The sequence below is a fragment of the Sminthopsis crassicaudata genome, chromosome 3 (genome assembly GCF_048593235.1).
Source record: "Sminthopsis crassicaudata isolate SCR6 chromosome 3, ASM4859323v1, whole genome shotgun sequence".
Taxonomy (NCBI): Eukaryota; Metazoa; Chordata; class Mammalia; order Dasyuromorphia; family Dasyuridae; genus Sminthopsis; species Sminthopsis crassicaudata.
The window spans coordinates 437002166-437020171 of NC_133619.1; positions in this window are offsets into that span (position 1 = coordinate 437002166).

Here is an 18006-nt window from a genome sequence, read left to right on the forward strand (position 1 = left end):
ACTGTCAGGTAAAATATATAACATACTTTGAGAAGTCAAATTTTATTTAAGTTGGCTTGAGGTATGCACAATGTATTAGTGTATGTTATATATGAAAAAATTCAATAAACATTTTAAAAGTATCTATTCTGTGAAGAACAAGTCCTGGATTACCAGAACTTACAAATTTGGGCAAGATTCTGCTCCTAGGAAGAAAACTTACAAAGTCATTAATTACTTTGGAATCATTGGACAACTTATCAGTTCTAATTGTTTGCTAATTCTTTTCTGTTTTTATTAAAGTTGGTGCTTATGACAATGTATTTATATTTTATATAATTTAGTTTCACATTGTTAGATATCCATACTTAATATTATAAAATAGTAGCATTTATAATGAAGATGAAGACTCCTCATAAATGGTTTTTTTCATAATCAAAGTCTTCCTTTAAAATGTTTTTCAAAGTAGTTTATCCAAAAGACCTATTTTTACAAAATTTCCCAAAAGATCTATTTATAGCAGCCCTTTCTCTGATAGCAAAGAATTGGACATTGAGGAAATGACCATCAATTTGGGAATAGCTGAACAAGCTGTGATATTAAAATGGAAAATATTGTGCTAAAATGATAAGCAAAACTCATATGAATTAGTGTCAAGTGAAGTGAGCAGACTCAGGAGAACATTGTACACAGTAACTGCAATATTGTACTATAATAAAGTGTGAATGACTTAGCTTTTCTCAGCAACATAATGATCCAAACAATCCCAAATTGTTGACATGATGACAAATGATATCCACCACCAGAGAAAGAACTGATGTCTGAATGAAGATCAAAGCAAGAATTTTTCACTTTTTATAGTTTTGTGAAGTTTTTGTCTGTTTTCTTTTTACAACATGACTAATATGGAAATGTATTTTACATGATTGAATATGTATAGTCTATATCAAATTGTTCACCTCAAGAAGAGGTGAAGAGAGAGAAGAAGGGAGAGAATTTGGAATGAAAACTTAAAAATGAACATCAAAAATTATTTTCACTTATAATAGGAAAAAAATAAAAGATTATTTTTTTAAAAGAGCAAAGTGGTTTCACCCACATGAGCCAGAAGAAAATATCTGCTTATTTGGAACTATGCCCAAAGAGCTATAAAACTGCATATCCTTTGACCCAGCAGTGTGTCTACTGAGTCTATCCCAAAGAGATCATAAAAAAGGGAAAAAAACTCACATGTGCAAAAATGTTTGTAGCAGCTCTTTTTGTAGTAGCAAGAAACTGGAAACTGAGTGGATGCCCATCAGTTGGAAAATGGCTAAATAACTTATAACATATGAATGTAATATAATATTATTGTTCTATAAGAAATATGCTTGCTGATTTCAGAAAAGCCTGGAAAGACTTACATGAACTGATGCTGTGTGAAATGAGCAGAACCAAAAATATCAAATACACAAGACTTATACACAGAACACAGTAACACCAAGATTATGTGATGATCAACTGTGATGGACTTGGCTCTTCTCAGCAATGTGATGGTTCATGACAATTTCAATAGACTTAGGATGGAAAACACCATTTGCATCCAAAAAGAGAACTATAGATTCTGGATGTAGATTGAAGCATAGTTTTTTCACCTTTTTTGTTTGTTTATTTGCTTTTTCTTTCTCATACTTTTTATTCCTTTTTGGTCTGATTTTTTGCACACAACATTACAAACATGAAAATATGTGTAAAAGGATTGCACATATTTAATCTGTATCAAATTGCTTACTTCTTGCAGAGGTGGGGTCATAGAGGGAAAGAGAAAAATTTGGAGAAGGTGATTGAAGAAAGGAGAAAATGATGGAAAAAGAGAAGATAGCGAAGGAGGAGGAGATGATAGAAGAGAAGGAAGACAGAATATGAATGCTATCATATCAAAGAGACAACTTTATATTTTATTGAGAAAGTGATAGAGGATCATAGCTCATTGAGCAAGGGATGCTGATCTTGTCCACAACTCCAAATTATAGATACCTATGAAATATGCATTGAAATATGGCATTCCCATACCAGTAAAATAGGTAATAATAAATATTACAATTATTAGAAATATATGCATAAACAGTTTTTTAAAAGAAAATAATAATATTTAGGTAGTGCTTTAAGATTTGCAAAGTTTATTACATATGTCATCTCATTTGATCCTCGCATAACACTACATAAGTAGGGTGTGTTATTTTTTTGTTTTTGTTTTTGGTTTTTTTTACAGATGAGACTAAGAGAGGTTAAATGTGACCTTCTAGGGTCACACAACTAATAAGTAATTGAACTCAGGTCTGCCTGATTCCAATACTATATTACCCAGATGCTTCATTAAAAAAAGAGTTTCAATCAGAGAAATTCCAACTCTGACCTGCCTAAATCTGGAATTTCGCTTTCTCTCTCTGCATTCTTTCCATTGATAGTTGTTTTTTTTGTAAATAAAAATTTCAGTTCAATTTTGGAATATTGTTATAATATAGCTCATTATTGTACATATTAATCTCAGTTAAACTAAGTTCCTCTTCCATTTAGAAAAAACAACCATAATCAATAAAATATAGTTAGTTAATAAGATCTTAATCTTGTCTTTCAGCATCAGTAGAGAGAGTTCCTAATTTACTATTGGGTTAAATTATAAAAATTCACTTATATGTTAGATATCTGGAGCCTAATTTAAAAGATATTCTCCATGTTATAGCTAGATTCTTAGCTCAGCCCACAAAATACCATTTAATCTATAATGTAGCTGAACTATAGTTCCAATAATATTGTAGACTTTTCCCACCATTTGTAAGTATTTGGAAGGGAAAAACTAATTCAAATTTTCAACGTAGGATGCTAAGCACACATTTTTCCCAACCTAAATCTATTTCAATAAAATTAAGAATTCTTCAAGACATTAGACATGACTCCATTTTTAGAGATAAGAATCATGGAGGAAGTGGAACTTGTCAAGGAATAGGATAGAGATAGGGCTACAAAAATTAGGGATAAAGATTAAGAAAAAGAGGTATATGGTGTTTTTTCAGGCAAAAGTATTTTGAGATTAGTGGATATAAGGATGAAGGATCTTACTAGCTGTGTGACCCTGGACAAGTCATTTAACCCCAATTGCCTTATTAATAAATTAAATAAATAAGAATGAGAGTTGGGTTTTGGGGGGCTTTTTTGGGTTGCTTTTTTTTTGGCTGAGGCAATTGGGGTTAAGTGATCTGACTAGGGTCACATAGAAAAATGAAAAATTTTAAACCATAAAGCAAAGCATAATTTTCTCTTCTCCTTGTGTAAAACACATAGTTTCCTAAATAAGATATGTATGCCTAAGTGAATTATTTGAATATAGATTTGGTTTGTGGGATGCTGAGCAGATACCTCTGGAATCTAGCCCTTTCCTCTTCAAAGGAAATTGTGATTTCTGCCCAAAGAGGAGCAATTGAATACTTTCACCTTCCTTCATTCCTTCACCTAACTCTAAGAGAGATATCAGACTAGAATTATATCTATCTGCTTCTTCAAATGTTATTGATCTAGGAATACAGTTTAAAGGATTGAAAACAAAGCTATTTCTATGTTTGCTTTTCCCCCTCTTTTAGTAATATTTTATTTTTCTCAATACATGCAAAAATAGTTTTCAGCATTTACCTTTGCAAAACCTTGTATTCCAAATTTTTCTCCCTCTCTCCTCTCTCTCCCCAAGACAGGAAGCAATCCAATATAGGTTAAAATTTCTCAATTTGCTTTTAACCCCTAAACTCAGATCTGTTGTTGTCTTGGCCCTTTCTCTATAAACTCTGGTTAGCAGAAAAGATCATCACAAATAGCAAATAACAACCATAATTTAATTCAAGAAAGTGGCAAATAGAAGTGGGAGAAGTTGTACAAATTATTGTGTAAATTAGAACAAACCAGAAAATAACCAAGAGTGAATGAACTCTTTAAATGGGAGTAAGATCAGATCTTAACTCAATCAATAGAGTCTTTGATCTCACTTTAGAGGATATTCTCAAGTCTTTAGGGAGGTGAACTAAAAATCAGGGATATGTTGAATTGCCAGTTTCTCTAACATGTTTGTAGCTTTCAAACTCTCTCTACCAAAATATGTTCTCTGTCTTAAGGGTCTTCTTCACCTGAGAAGCTCTGTCACTATCTGATGTAATCTGTAGCATTGCATCAGCATTTTCTTCCACCAAATGGGAATCACATCTCCTTCCACATAAGCAGCACATAGTCCAGGATTTTCCCTTTCAGCACACATTTTGGTAGAAGCTCTTCCATCCTCAAAAATGTCCTCATATTGAATCTGTGGTGAAACCTATCCTAATATTAACATTAATACTTCACCTCTCTTCCCATAGATTCCACTTTCAAATTGTGTTGAAAGCAGAGAGGATTTGGGAGGGGGAGACAAGAATGTGAATCAAGTTTTCTCACCAAGTTGGATGGGGAAAGTGATGGGTGTGGCCCCTAACACCAGCCCAAATTTGAGGGCAGGATCTTCCCTAAAGAACTGCTACCTCAGGTTCAAGATACTCAAAACCAAAGCTCATGAGACTAGTAGGATATATTTAACTTTAATAGTCAGCCAGAGGACCCACTTAGTTCCATGCAAAAAACAACCTTTTTTTCCATAAACTTGAGATTTGTTCTCCACAAATCTATGTTTTCAGTGGGAAGAGAAGACCCAATTTTGGAGAGATACACACATTGGGAGCACATATGTAGCCTGCTGTAGCTATGGAGGGCACTTAAATAGTGAGGACACACAAAATTCCTGAAAAAGGCATTTTATGTCTCTAACACTGCAGAGTCAGTGAGGATGTCATGCTGCTCCCCAAAGGTCCCTGCTGGATACAGTTCTACTGGACATGTGTTCTTGAACAGCATCATAAAGCTGGCTGGCTGTTTATTCCACCAGCTGCTGATCTGCTGGATGTGTTGTTTTTGGCAGAAGTAGCTCCACAAGGGGCTTCTCTTCTAGATGTTTATGCCCTGCCAGAGGGTGCCAGGTCCCACAGGGCACACAGCTGTGGAGTAGCTCTCTCTTCCAGTTCCATGACTCACCTGATACCCTTGGTTCCCTCTTCTTCAAGAGAAAAATTGAATCAGCAGAGATCTTCCAGTTCAAAAGCCATAAGACTTATAAAAAAAAATACTTCTTTTAGGGAAGCATCTACCTTTAGTCACAGGACTAAAAAAATCCTAAAAACCAAAAAATTAAAAACTCTTTTCTGCTTCCTCCTCCATTCATTATGAAGTAATGAGAAGTGTTATTTCCTTTAGAATATTGATGTTGGACTTGAGTCTCTCCATGAGAAACATCACCCTACCACATGGGGAACATTCCCTATATCTTTTAATTTTAGTTTCTGGAGCCTACATCACACCTCTTCATTATCACGTAAAGCAGCATGATAGAGTAGAAAATGTGCTGTATTTAAAACCAGAAGACCTGGTCTCAAATCCCAATTCTGCCAGTTATAACCCTTGTGCCTCTAGGCACAAATGCCCCCTATCCTTAGTTTCCTCTTCAATAAAAAGAGGGTATTGGACAAGATGATCTTGAATGTTTCTTATGGCTTTAACTCTATGTTCCTGAGAACTTCCCCCTAATAACTACCAAACTTCCTCTGTCCTCCCATACATATGAATGAGCAGGTAAAAGGGCACAGATATTTGTCAGTATATATGTTTGTGTTGTGTGTATAGATATATATATATATATATATATCTTTGGACATATGCAGACATGTATTATGTATATGAATATATTATAAATGTGTGTATATGTATAACCAAAGTACAAAGAGACTTGGATCTTGTCCTGAGATTGGGTTTGGTTCATGGCAAGAGAGACTTAGTAATTATGCCAGACTCTGAGGGCAAAGTCAAAGGGTGATGGAAGGAAGAGAAATAATCCTGGCAGAGAAGGACTTCCTATAATTGTTCCAGCTGCTGAGGTCTCTGGCCCTCAGCTTCTTTATCTAACAATTGAAAAACTTAGCCTAGAGTTTCTAAAATCTCTTCCAGTTCTAGATCAATGATCAATGGCTTTCTATGATAAATTACAAGGAGAAATGTGTCTCCTGTCAGAAAAGACAGTGCCCGGTAAGAAAATTGTTCCTTCCTTCTTTGCCATGTGTCAGAGAGCCCCCTACTTGTTCCCTACATATTCCTACTTATATCTCTGATATACTGTAATCATAAGGATCTCTGACATTGAGTAGGTGAGAAGAGCTCACCTGGGGTGTAACTAGAGGGGGAGCAGGCACCCTAAAATATCAGAAAGTTGCTATTCTTCTGAAGACTACGCCATTACTAGAGAAACAAGGTAAAACCAAGCGGAGAGTAGTTTACCCAGAACATGGCTATGCCCAAGCTGTGCAGAAAGAGAAAGAAGTATGCCTTAGTGTAGTACTATTAGAGCTTCTAAATTTAAGCTACCTGGGAGCAAAGCCCTGATCACCCTGCCCTAGTTACAAATTTGCCATCTATAATTTTGGCTATTCCACATTGCTAAAATTACTACAGCAAACCAAGAACTTCAGCCAAAAAAACAGCAAAACTTCAGCAGTTTCTAGAATTCTTAAATATGACTTGAGCCAACCCTATATCTTTTTGGTATAGAATTATTTTTCTTTAAAATTTATGTGGATAGAACACCAGCCTTGAATTCAGGAGGACCCGAGTTCAAATCTGGTCTCAGACACTTAACACTTCCTAGCTGTGTGACCCTGGGCAAGTCACTTAACCCCAGCCTCAAAAAAAAAATTATGTTTAAGATTATTACCATTGTATATATAACATATAGAAGGCTAGACTTTGAATCAGTATGATCTGAGTTCAAACCCCACTTCTGACATATGCTGGCCAAGTCACAACTTCTCTGTGTTCCCAAGCACCTCTCTAACATAAGGGTTCTTAACCTGGGGTCCATGAAATATGTTTGTTTTTTTTAAATATACATTGTTTCCTTTGCAAGATCACATCTTATTTTACTTATTTCAAAAGAATATTCTGAGGCTTCCTCAAACTGCCAAAGTTGACTATGACAAAAAAGAGTCAAGAACCCCTGCTTTAAGAATAAAAATCACATACCACTACACACCTGTCAGATTGGCTAAGATGACAGGAACAAATAATGATGAATGTTGGAGGGGATGTGGGAAAACTGATGCATTGTTGGTGGAGTTGTGAAAAAATCCAGCCATTCTGGAGAGCAATTTGGAATTATGCCCAAAAAGTAATCAAACTGTGCATACCCTTTGATCCAGCATTGCTGCTATTGGGCTTTTATATCCCAAAGAAATACTAAAGAGCGGAAAGAGACCTGTATGTGCCAAAATGTTTGTGGCAGCTCTTTTTGTTGTAGCTAGAAACTGGAAGATGAATGGATGTCCCTCAGTTGGAGAATGGTTGGGTAAATTGTGGTATATGAAGGTTATGGAATATTATTGCTCTGTAAGAAATGACCAGCAGGAGGAATACAGAGAGGCTTGGAGAGACTTACATCAACTGATGCTGAGTGAAATGAGCAGAACCAGAAGATCACTGTACACTTCAACAACAATACTGTATGAGGATGTATTCTGATGGAAGTGGAAATCTTCAACATAAAGAAGAGCCAACTCACTTCCAGTTGATCAATGATGGACAGAGGTAGCTACACCCAGAGAAGAAACACTGGGAAGTGAATGTAAATTGTTAGCACTAATATCTGTCTGCCCAGGTTACTTATACCTTCGGAATCTAATGCTTATTGTGCAACAAGAAAATGATATTCACACACATGTATTGTATCTAGGTTATATTGTAACACATGTAAAATGTATGGGATTGCCTGTCATCGGGGGGAGGGAGTAGAGGGAGGGGGGGGATAATTTGGAAAAATGAATACAAGGGATAATATTATAAAAAAAAAAAAAGAATAAAAATCACAGAACAATTATTGATCTACATTGGTACAAGGAGTTTCCTCCCTGGGAGCTCTATATATCAATGAAATCACAGATCTAGATTACCTCAAAATCATTACACTATTAATGTTCCCAGGCTTTTATGTACAGTATCTACTTAGCCATCTATCTTAATAGTATTGCTGGATTACTAGAAGATAATATTTAAGTAAAAATTTACTTACCATACACAAAATTCAAGGGCCTCAGTTCCTAATTTTTATTGGCTCTAATTCTTTTTTTTTCATTTTTGATAAAGACATAGCTTATGATGATCTTGTTAATGTGATTTTTTAAAATTCATGTTTGTTTGTTTTTTTTAATAGCCACTAAACAGCTTTACACATCCTAATAAAGTGAAGACAGCTTCATGTTGCAGGATACTACCAGTGACTTCTGTGTGGCCTGCCACCAACCTGTAGCCTGACTTTAGACTCAATCACTTTATCTGTTAAATGGAGGTCAGAGCCTACTGACCAGTCACACAAATTGCTCTTACGAAGTTAGCTAGCTGATGATAATGAATTATATTTTAAAATGTAAGGAACAAAATATTTACTCAAAAATAAGCTCATCATACACTCCGGTTCTTTATTTGTCAGGGATTCATAGGTGTTATCCCAATATTGTGTGTTGCCTTCAGTGAACTATGTTTTATTTATCTGAACAGAGAGAAAGGAGTTCATCTACGAAGGAAAAGAAGATGTGATGGAAGTATGAGGTGCTATTATTTGAGCAACTTAAATATAAGCTGCCAAGGAATAATGTATATACCATAAACTATAATGTGTCATTATCAATCTCTTAATTGTTTCTTCTTGGGAGGTTAATTGTGTTTTTTATCAAATCTTGTGGAAGGAAGATTTAAAGGGAGATAGATTGCAAAAGATGAGGATAATGGGAGAATAGATACTGTAGACTAACATCTCTAGCCACAGAGGAAAACCCAGCTGTGTCCCACATCAGGCATGTTTGTTGAAATCGTCTTCTTGGTGGCCATTTTGTGAGTTCTGAATGTCTAGCAGCCAGTTCTAAGCAAACACACATGACTGATTAAAGAAGAAAGGGAACTATTTTTACAGGGGCCATTAAACTTTAACTACCATCTGGCAGGGAATGATTAGAGAAGATCAAAATTAAGGCAGTCAACACAAATGCCGTATGGTTACCTCAGGGAATTAACATGGATAAAGACAGTGAACTTGTGGTTCAATAAATAGACAGACATGAGAGGGAAGTGATGAACACATCCTTTATAGTTTTGGACCTCATGGTCATATTCATTGCCAAAGGAGCTGAAAGGAAGAAGAAATAACAAGGAGGCCAGGAGAAAATTTGAAACACCTGGGAATTATCAGATGCTCTGCACCCACCATAAAAAAAGAAAGTTAAAGAGCTACCCAGGACCACACTGTTTGGGCTTCCTCTCTGCTCAGGAAGGAAATGTTTATAGGAGAGGTGTGATGGACTTGGCAGGTAGTTAATATTCAGATGAGATGAATATTTTAAAATAGGAAACAGTTTTATATACTCTTAAGAAGGAAGATACTAGTGAAGTTATTTTGTGAAAGCATTAAAATTCTGGAGATTCTGGTTATTGTTGTTTACACACAAATTAAAGGAGTCATTTAGGAGTTCATGTGGAGGGGGAGAAAGGAGAGAATCCTTTAAAAAAAAAAATTAGTTAAGTAAAGGCTTTGGCCTTTTTTACTGGGGACTTATCTATTTTTTTATCAACTGATACAGGATGTCACTTAACATAAATTCAGCAGCAGGTGACTGATGAAATACAGGTGTAAACACATAAGAGAGAACTATTTGTTTATAATTATAATAGTTGGAATTTAAAGAGCTTTTAAGGATTGAAAAAGAACTTTATAAGAGATAACTTCTCTTAATAATCTTAGAATACAGGTGTTATCTTTTCCCCTATTCTTCAAATAAAGAAACTGAGGCTGAGACACACAACTTAGTGAATATATGAACTTAAGTCTTATGAACTCCAAGTCCATCACTAAACCCACAGTGCCACCTAGCTGCCCGAGATAATGGAATGTGTGTAAGAAATAATGCAGACATACAGAAAAGTATGGGAAGACATAAAATGATGCAAGGTGAAGTAAGCAAAACCAGGAAAACAGTCTATTATACACAACTACAATAATGTAAATGGAAAGAATGACAAAAAATATTGAATGCCATGAAATTATAGTGATCAAATTTCGTCACATAGGTGACGAATAGGCATTTCCTCTCTTTTGAAGACTTGGGTGGTAATAGGTAGAGAAATTGAGTAGAAAGAATGTCAAATTTGTTATGACTTCTTTGGTTTTGCTGAACTTGTTTTTTTTGTCTCTTTTTAATTTTTGATATAAGGGATAGCTTTCTGAGGAGGGGAGAGAGAGGTATGCATTGGGAAAAGCAAGTGATTTTTAAAAGAAAAATAAAGAAAATTTATTTTTTAAATAAAATGATTTATTTTTTAAATTGCATTAGGAGGCAGCATAGCATGGTCAATACCTTGGAGGTAGAAAGACCCGAGTTCAAGTCCTATCTTTAACACATACTAACTGTACAACAATAAGCAAGTGACATAGTTCTTAGTGTCCCAGCTAATTCTCTAAGGCTATAAGCTGGAATGAAGTTGCTTCATTGATCTTCATCAGAGGAGGCACACAGGAAGCTTCCCATGCTGATAAAATCACAGCTCTAAAGGACAATTACATTGTGATTTCTCTCTCTTCCTTCTCTCCCTTCCACTTCTCTTTCTCTTTCTTTTCTTCAAGGCAGGGCATTTAGAATTTTTAAGAGATTATAGGAGGGGGCAGCTAGGTTATGCAGTGGATAGAGCACCAGCCTTGAATTCAGGACCTGAGTTCAAATGTGGTCTCAGACACTTAACACTTCCTAGCTGTGTGACCCTGGGCAAGTCACTTAACCCCAGCCTCAGGAAAAAAAAAAAAAGAGAGAGAGAGAGAGAGATTATAGGACACAAAAGTCTAATTTTGGACAGTCCTGAGGTAACTGCAGCAGGTGGGTAACTCAATGGGTTTTCAGCTTGATAATCATCTTTCCAAGATAGAGACCTACCCACATTATTAATGTTGCTAGAATGAAGAGAACTGATTTTTTGTCTCTTTATCTGAACATAGTTAATCTCATCCACTAAAACTAAGATAATCCAGATCAGAACAAAGGTAAAAGCATGAAACAGATACATTGGATATAGTAAACAGAACCAGGACAACAATCTATTGTACCCAGCTACAATAATGTAAATGGAAATAATGATAAAATTATCAATACTGAACATTGTGAAATTATAATGATCAAATTTCACCATATAGATGAAGTATTTAAGGACATTTCCTCTCCTTTGAAGAGGTGAGTAATAATAGGTGTGGAACACTGAATAGAATGTCCAATCTTTTTATAACTTTGTTAGGTTTGCTGAACTGATTTTGTGATTGTTGTTTTTTATTCTTTGTGTACAGGATGGCTTTCTGAGGAGTGGAGGGAGAAGTATAGTGGATATAGTGATTATTAGAGTGAAAGATACCTTGAAGTTCACCTTGTCCAATCTCCTGTCTTCACAAACATGGAAACCAAAGTATCAATGAGGTTAAGGGGTTTACCTGAAGTCAGTTAGCCAATCAATAAACACTTATTCAGTACCTGCTATGTCTCAGGCATAGTACTAAACTCTAGTGATACAAAGAAAGACAAGACATTCTCTAACCTGACAATGGACACACAGTGAGTGGGCAGCATAGCAAAAAGTAGAACTCAGTACTCTGGTCTACCTCTCCAGAGACCTCTCCATCAATCTACAGTGTCACAATAGTCCTCTCCACTTCTATTTTCCAACTAAGATTTCCTTTTGCCCATCCAATTTACCTCTAAGATCTACTCAGAAATATAACCTTTAACCCCCTTTTTCACTTAGTAGATTTGGGCTCAACTTTCATTTGGGAGCTGAGGATAAAAGTTCAGTGAGTCACAATGTGGTGAAAGAAACCTGTTGAAGAACAAGAGAAAAGGATAATATTTCTATTTAAATAAAAATCATATTTGTGAAGCAGTTAGTCCAGTGCCTGCACAGATTAGGTGCTAAATAAATTCCTGTTTCCTTCTTTCTTTTCAATTCTATGAAGAGAATAATTGATATGACTGTATTAGATAGTATTAGAATTTATCTGTACAAGGACTTGCACAAATAAAAATTAAGGGGAGAGATTCTTGTTCCGATTTTTCCTGATCTTAAAAAAATTTCTGCTTTCTTTGTTGACATTTCCAGGAAAAATATTTTGCTTATTTTTAAATGTTGTGTGTGTAAACCACCTTTTCAATACTTAACTCAGTGCAAAAAAATTTTCAATTAAAATTAAATTTATGAAATGATTCACACATATTCATCCCATGTGCAAGAGCATCCAGTGTGAAATGCAAGATAATTCAGTGGCATGCCAGAAACCTCACCCATTTCCTTATGCTTTTGTACTTCTGGAATCTCTAAACATCTGGTGATTTTACCATCAGGAAATAGTGCAGTGTCCATCTGTTAAATCAGGCTTTTGCTTGATTCACCTGGGATGATCAACCAGATGTGGGCGTCCTTTACATTATTAATTATTTTCAGGCTTTCCTTTGTATATGCCTTAGGAGGCCAAGGTGTGAGGTACAGACTATATAAAATCACCAAAAAGTTAAAAAGTAATATTTTTTTTCTTTGTGGGTATTAAGAACAAGTGAAATGCATTTGGTTTATCATGCTGAGTTAACATCACAGAAATAAAAGTACCATGTGTCATACTTTAAAAAAAAAATAAGTTATTTGTAAAGAACTTAATCTTTTCTATTTTATATCTTGAAAATTTTGACAATATTCCTTATTTTCTCCTCTTTGCTCCAGTCTCAGATAAAAATAAAAAAAAAAAATTTGATCCTTTTTATCAACATAAAGATTTCTACTTCTGTTCTTGATTCTGTTCTTTCCCATTACATCCAATACATTACTACTACAGTTATTCCTTCTCTCTAATTTTCAATTTTCCTTTCTCTGCTGCCTGCACACATGCCAAAGTCTCCCCATCCTTAAAAAAGATCTTCACTTTACTAAGCTCTTATGTTATTATCCTATTTCTTGCCTCCCTTTCCAGCTTAACTCCTAGAAAAGTTATCTACATTCCTCTCTCCTCTCTATTTCTTTACAATATGAATTCAAATCTCTTTACTCAACAAAACTACTTTCTCCAAAGTTTGTATAACTCCTTAATCCTTAACCTCATATCTTTGCAGTTTTTGACATTAGTGACTATGCCCTTTCCTCCTTGAGTTTTTTATAACAGTGCACTCCCCTTGTTTTGCTCCTTTCAATATGGCTGAGCCATCTTGGTCTCTTTAGCTGGGTCATCATCCAATATTAGCCTTGGCGCCTATGAATGACTAGTTTGGTCCTGGGCCTGTGCCTCTCCATATATCTTCTACACGAAACCTTTCCTCATCCCCTTGCTGCTAGTGCTTTTTCCTCTAACCCCTCCCCCCAAAAAATTACCTTATACTTATTTTGCATATATTTATATAGATACCTGTTCACTCCCCTAACAAAATGTAAGTTTCAGAAGAGTAGCAATTATTTCATTTTTGTCTTTTTTAAGTCCAGCAACTAAGGAGTTTATATCCTTAGTAATGCACATAGTTGGAATCTAACAAATGCTTGCTGACTATCTAAATAACCATATAATTGACCATTATCTCTCTCTTTCCCTCTTTTTCTCTTTCTCTCCCTCTTTCTTCCTCTCTCTCTCTCTCTCTCTCTCTCTCTCTCTCTCTCTCTCTCTCTCTCTCTCTCTCTCTCTCTCTCTCTCTCTCTCTCTCACACACACACACACACACACACACACACACACACAGACACATACACACACACACACAGACACACACTGTCTCATTTACTGTTCCTCTTGCAAAAGCCCTCTTGTGACTCAATGTATTTTCATCAGCATTTCTACATGCTTGGAACTCTCCATCCTCATCTCTCTATATTTTGGTTTCCATTGCTCTTTCAAGTAAATTCCTACATTCTTCAAGAATTTTACCAGATCCCCTAAATGCTAATGCCCTCCCTCTAAGATTATCCCTAAGAAAATATAGACATAAGTAACAATAGAGATCAAGATGATGTGGATGTTATTTGTACATCGTTGTTTGCATGTCATGCCCCTCATTAGATTATGAGTTTCTGGAGGGCAGGAACTATTTTTGCTTTTCCTTGTATTCCTAACATTTAGCATAATACCTAGCATACAGCTGCCAATTAAATACTTGTTGACTTTAATTTATGAGGCCCATACACTAACCTTTTCCAATATTGTAGGAGCTATCAGAGTTTGGTTTTCCCCAGTATAGACTTAAAAGAAGCCAAGGTCAGTCCACTCTATAAGGTACCCAGATATGTGATTTTAGTGGAGGGTATACCCAACAATTAACTAAAAAGAGGAAAAATTTTCCAATTGCTTAGAAACATATTTTATCTAACTTTAATATGACTTCTAAATGATTGCTTCTCTTCAACAGTCAAGCAAAAATTTCTTATGAATGGATGAATAAAAGGACATTTATTAAGCATTTATTATGTGCCAAGCCCTCTGTTACTTACCAGAGACAAAAAGAGAAAAAGTGAGAAAATCTCTGCTCTCTAGGGGGAGACACAATCTCAGAAAATGGAAAGGTCTAGCTCTCATTAAGATCCTCTGTTCAATTAAATGATTAATTAATGTTAACTGATACATAGGACCTGAGTTCATCTAATCCAATCCTTCATTTGATAGTGGGGAAAAAATGAAGTCTAGAGAGGTCAAGGGACCTCCCTGAGGTCATACACCTACATGTGACAGATCTGGGACTTAAACCCACTTGTTCTGATTTTAAATACAGCATTCTTCCCCTCCCCCTTTACCATATAGTCTCTCAATTGAGGCACTTATGTAGATTTTTACTATTTTAAGATATCTGGTCTCTGTTGCCGCCCTTCCCAGATCTCCTCCCTGCAAAAATTATCTCCAATTTGCACATGATCCTTATTTATATAGGAATTCCTCTAATAATGACAAGATATAGAGAATTGACTCAAATTTATAAAAATACAAGCCATTCCACAATTGATAAATGGTCAAAGGATGTGAACGATTTTCAGATGAAGAAATTAAAGTGATTTCTAGTCATATAAAAAATGCTCTAAATCATTATTGATAAGAGAAATGCAAAATAACTCTACACACTTCTCAGACTGGCTAAGATGACAAGAAAAGATAATATATATATTGGAGGGATGTAGGAAAACTGGGACACTGATGCATTGTTGGTAGAGTTCCACTGGATCTGAATCCTAAAGAGATCATTAAAAAAAATTAAAAAGGAAAAGAAACTACATGTGCAAAATGTTTGCAGCAGCCCTTTTTATAGTGGCAAGGAACTGAAAACTGACTGGATGTCCATCATTTGAGGATAGCTGAATAAGTTATGGTATATGAATGTAATGAAATATTATTTTTTTGTAAAAAATGATGAAGAGGCTGATTTCAGAAAAGCCTGGAAAAATTTACATGAACTGATGCTAAGTGAAGTGCATAGAACCAGGAGGACATTTTACACAACAATAAGATTATGTGAAGACAAAATAGTCATGACTATAGCAATCTAGTGTTTGACAAATCCAAAGACCCCAGCTTTGGCGATAATAACTCACTATTTGACAAAAACTGCTGGGAAAACTGAAAATTGATATGGCAGAAACTAGACATTGACCTATACCTAACAAGATACCAAGATACAAGGTATACCAAGATAAGGTCGAAATGGGTTCATGAGCTAGACATAAAGAGTGATATTATAAGCAAATTAAAAGAACAAAGAATAGTTTATCTCTCAGGTCTGTGGAGAAGGAAGGAATTTGTGGCCAAGGACGAACTAGAGTATGTTATTAAACACAAAATAAATAACTTGGATTATATCAAGTTAAAAAGTTTCTGTACTTCAACAACAATACTGTATGAAGATGTATTCTGATGGAAGTGGATATCTTCAACATAAAGAAGATCTAATTCACTTCCAGTTGATCAATGATGGACAGAAACAACCATTCCGAGAAAAGGAACACTGGGAAAGAAGTGTAAACTGTTTGCACTACTGTCTTTCTACCCAGGTTACTTATACCTTCGGAATCCAATTCTTACCATGCAACAAGAAAATTGGTTTTACACACATATATTGTATCTAGGTTATACTGTAACACGTTCAATATGTATGGGATTGCCTGTCATGTAGAGGAGGGAGTAGAGGGAGGGAGGGGAAATTTTGGAAAAATGAATACAAGGGATAATGCTTTAAAAAAAAAATTACTCATGCATATGTACTGTCAAAAAATATATATAATTATAAAATTAATTTTAAAAAAAAGTTTCTGTACAAACAAACAAAACCAATGCAGACAAGATTAGAAGGGAAGCAATAAAATGGAGGGAGGGGAGATTTATATTCAAGGGTTTTGATAAGGGCCTCATTTTTTAAAAGATATAGAGAATTGACTCAAATTTATGAGAATTCAAGCCATTTTCCAATTGATAAATGGTCAAAGAATATGAACAGATAATTTTCAGATGAAGCTTTGAAAAAATGCTCTCAATCACTATTAATCAGAGAAATACAAATTAAGACAACTCTGAAATACCACTACACACCTCTCAGATTGGCTAAGATGATAGGAAAAGATAATGACGAATGTTGGAGGGAATGTGGGAAAGCTGGGACATTAAAATATTGTTGGTGGAGTTGTGAACTGATCCAACCATTCTGGAGAGCAATTTGGAATTATGCCCAAAGGGTTATCCAAATGTGCATGCATCCCCTTTGATCTAGCAGTATTTCTACTAGGCTTATATCCTAAAGAGATCATAAATGAGAGAAAGGGTCTTGCATGTGCAAAAATGTTTGTGCCAGCCTTTTTTTGTAGTGGCAAGAAACTGGAAACTGAATGGATGCCCATCAGTTGGAGAATGGTTGAATAAATTGTGGTATATTAATCTTATGGAATATTAATGTTCTACAAGAATCAGTCAGCAACAACAAGGTTATATGAAGATCAATTCTGATGGCTGTGGCTCTTTTCAACAATGAGATGATTGAGGCCAGTTCCAATGATCTTATGATGAAGAGAGCCATCTGCACCTTGAGTGCAGGAGTATAAGAGCACAATATTGCATTTTCACTCTTTTTGTTGTTTACTTGCATTTAGTTTTCTTTTTCATTTTTTTCTCTTTTTGATCTGAGTTTTCTTGTGCAACATGTTAATTGTATAAATATGTATACAAATATTGGATTTAATACAAATTTTTAACATACTTAATACATTCATTCTATTCTAATTCATCTGTTTTTCCTATATGGACCTAATTCTTCTTGGATCCATGCCAAACTCAGAGATCTGACCCCATCTGAACAGTATTTGAAGTCAGAGATAAAAGATCAATTAATTGTTCCACTCAGCAACTTCAACATGCATGGCTGGTTAAAGTCAAGAATCTTCACCTTCTGAGAGTTTTTTTAAAAAGTCGACAAATTCTATAAAAATGTTTTCATTGCCTCTTTTCAAGAGGTTTCATATATTTGATTCTCTCTCTTACTTTCTTGTTTTCACTATTGTGTCATGAAATTTTTCTCTCCATGTAACTGGAAAATATTCCAAAGAAAATCAATTAGGGAATCTTTCCCTGAAATTACATGGACTAGGATTCTGGCCCATAAACTGAATAATATCTAACACTGGGAAATTCACTTAAAATATATATAATATGAACTCATCATTTCAGCTATTTCTCATTGATAGAATGAATCAGTACTGGAAACTTCCAATATAACTAGGTGTGTCAAAAGTTAATTTATCAATCAGTTAGTTGAGGCTCACAATACATTTTTCTAGGAAAAAGAATGTTATAAATTGTTTCTAGGTTCTCAAACAAGTCCATAATTGGCATATTTAACCCCAAAAGTACCT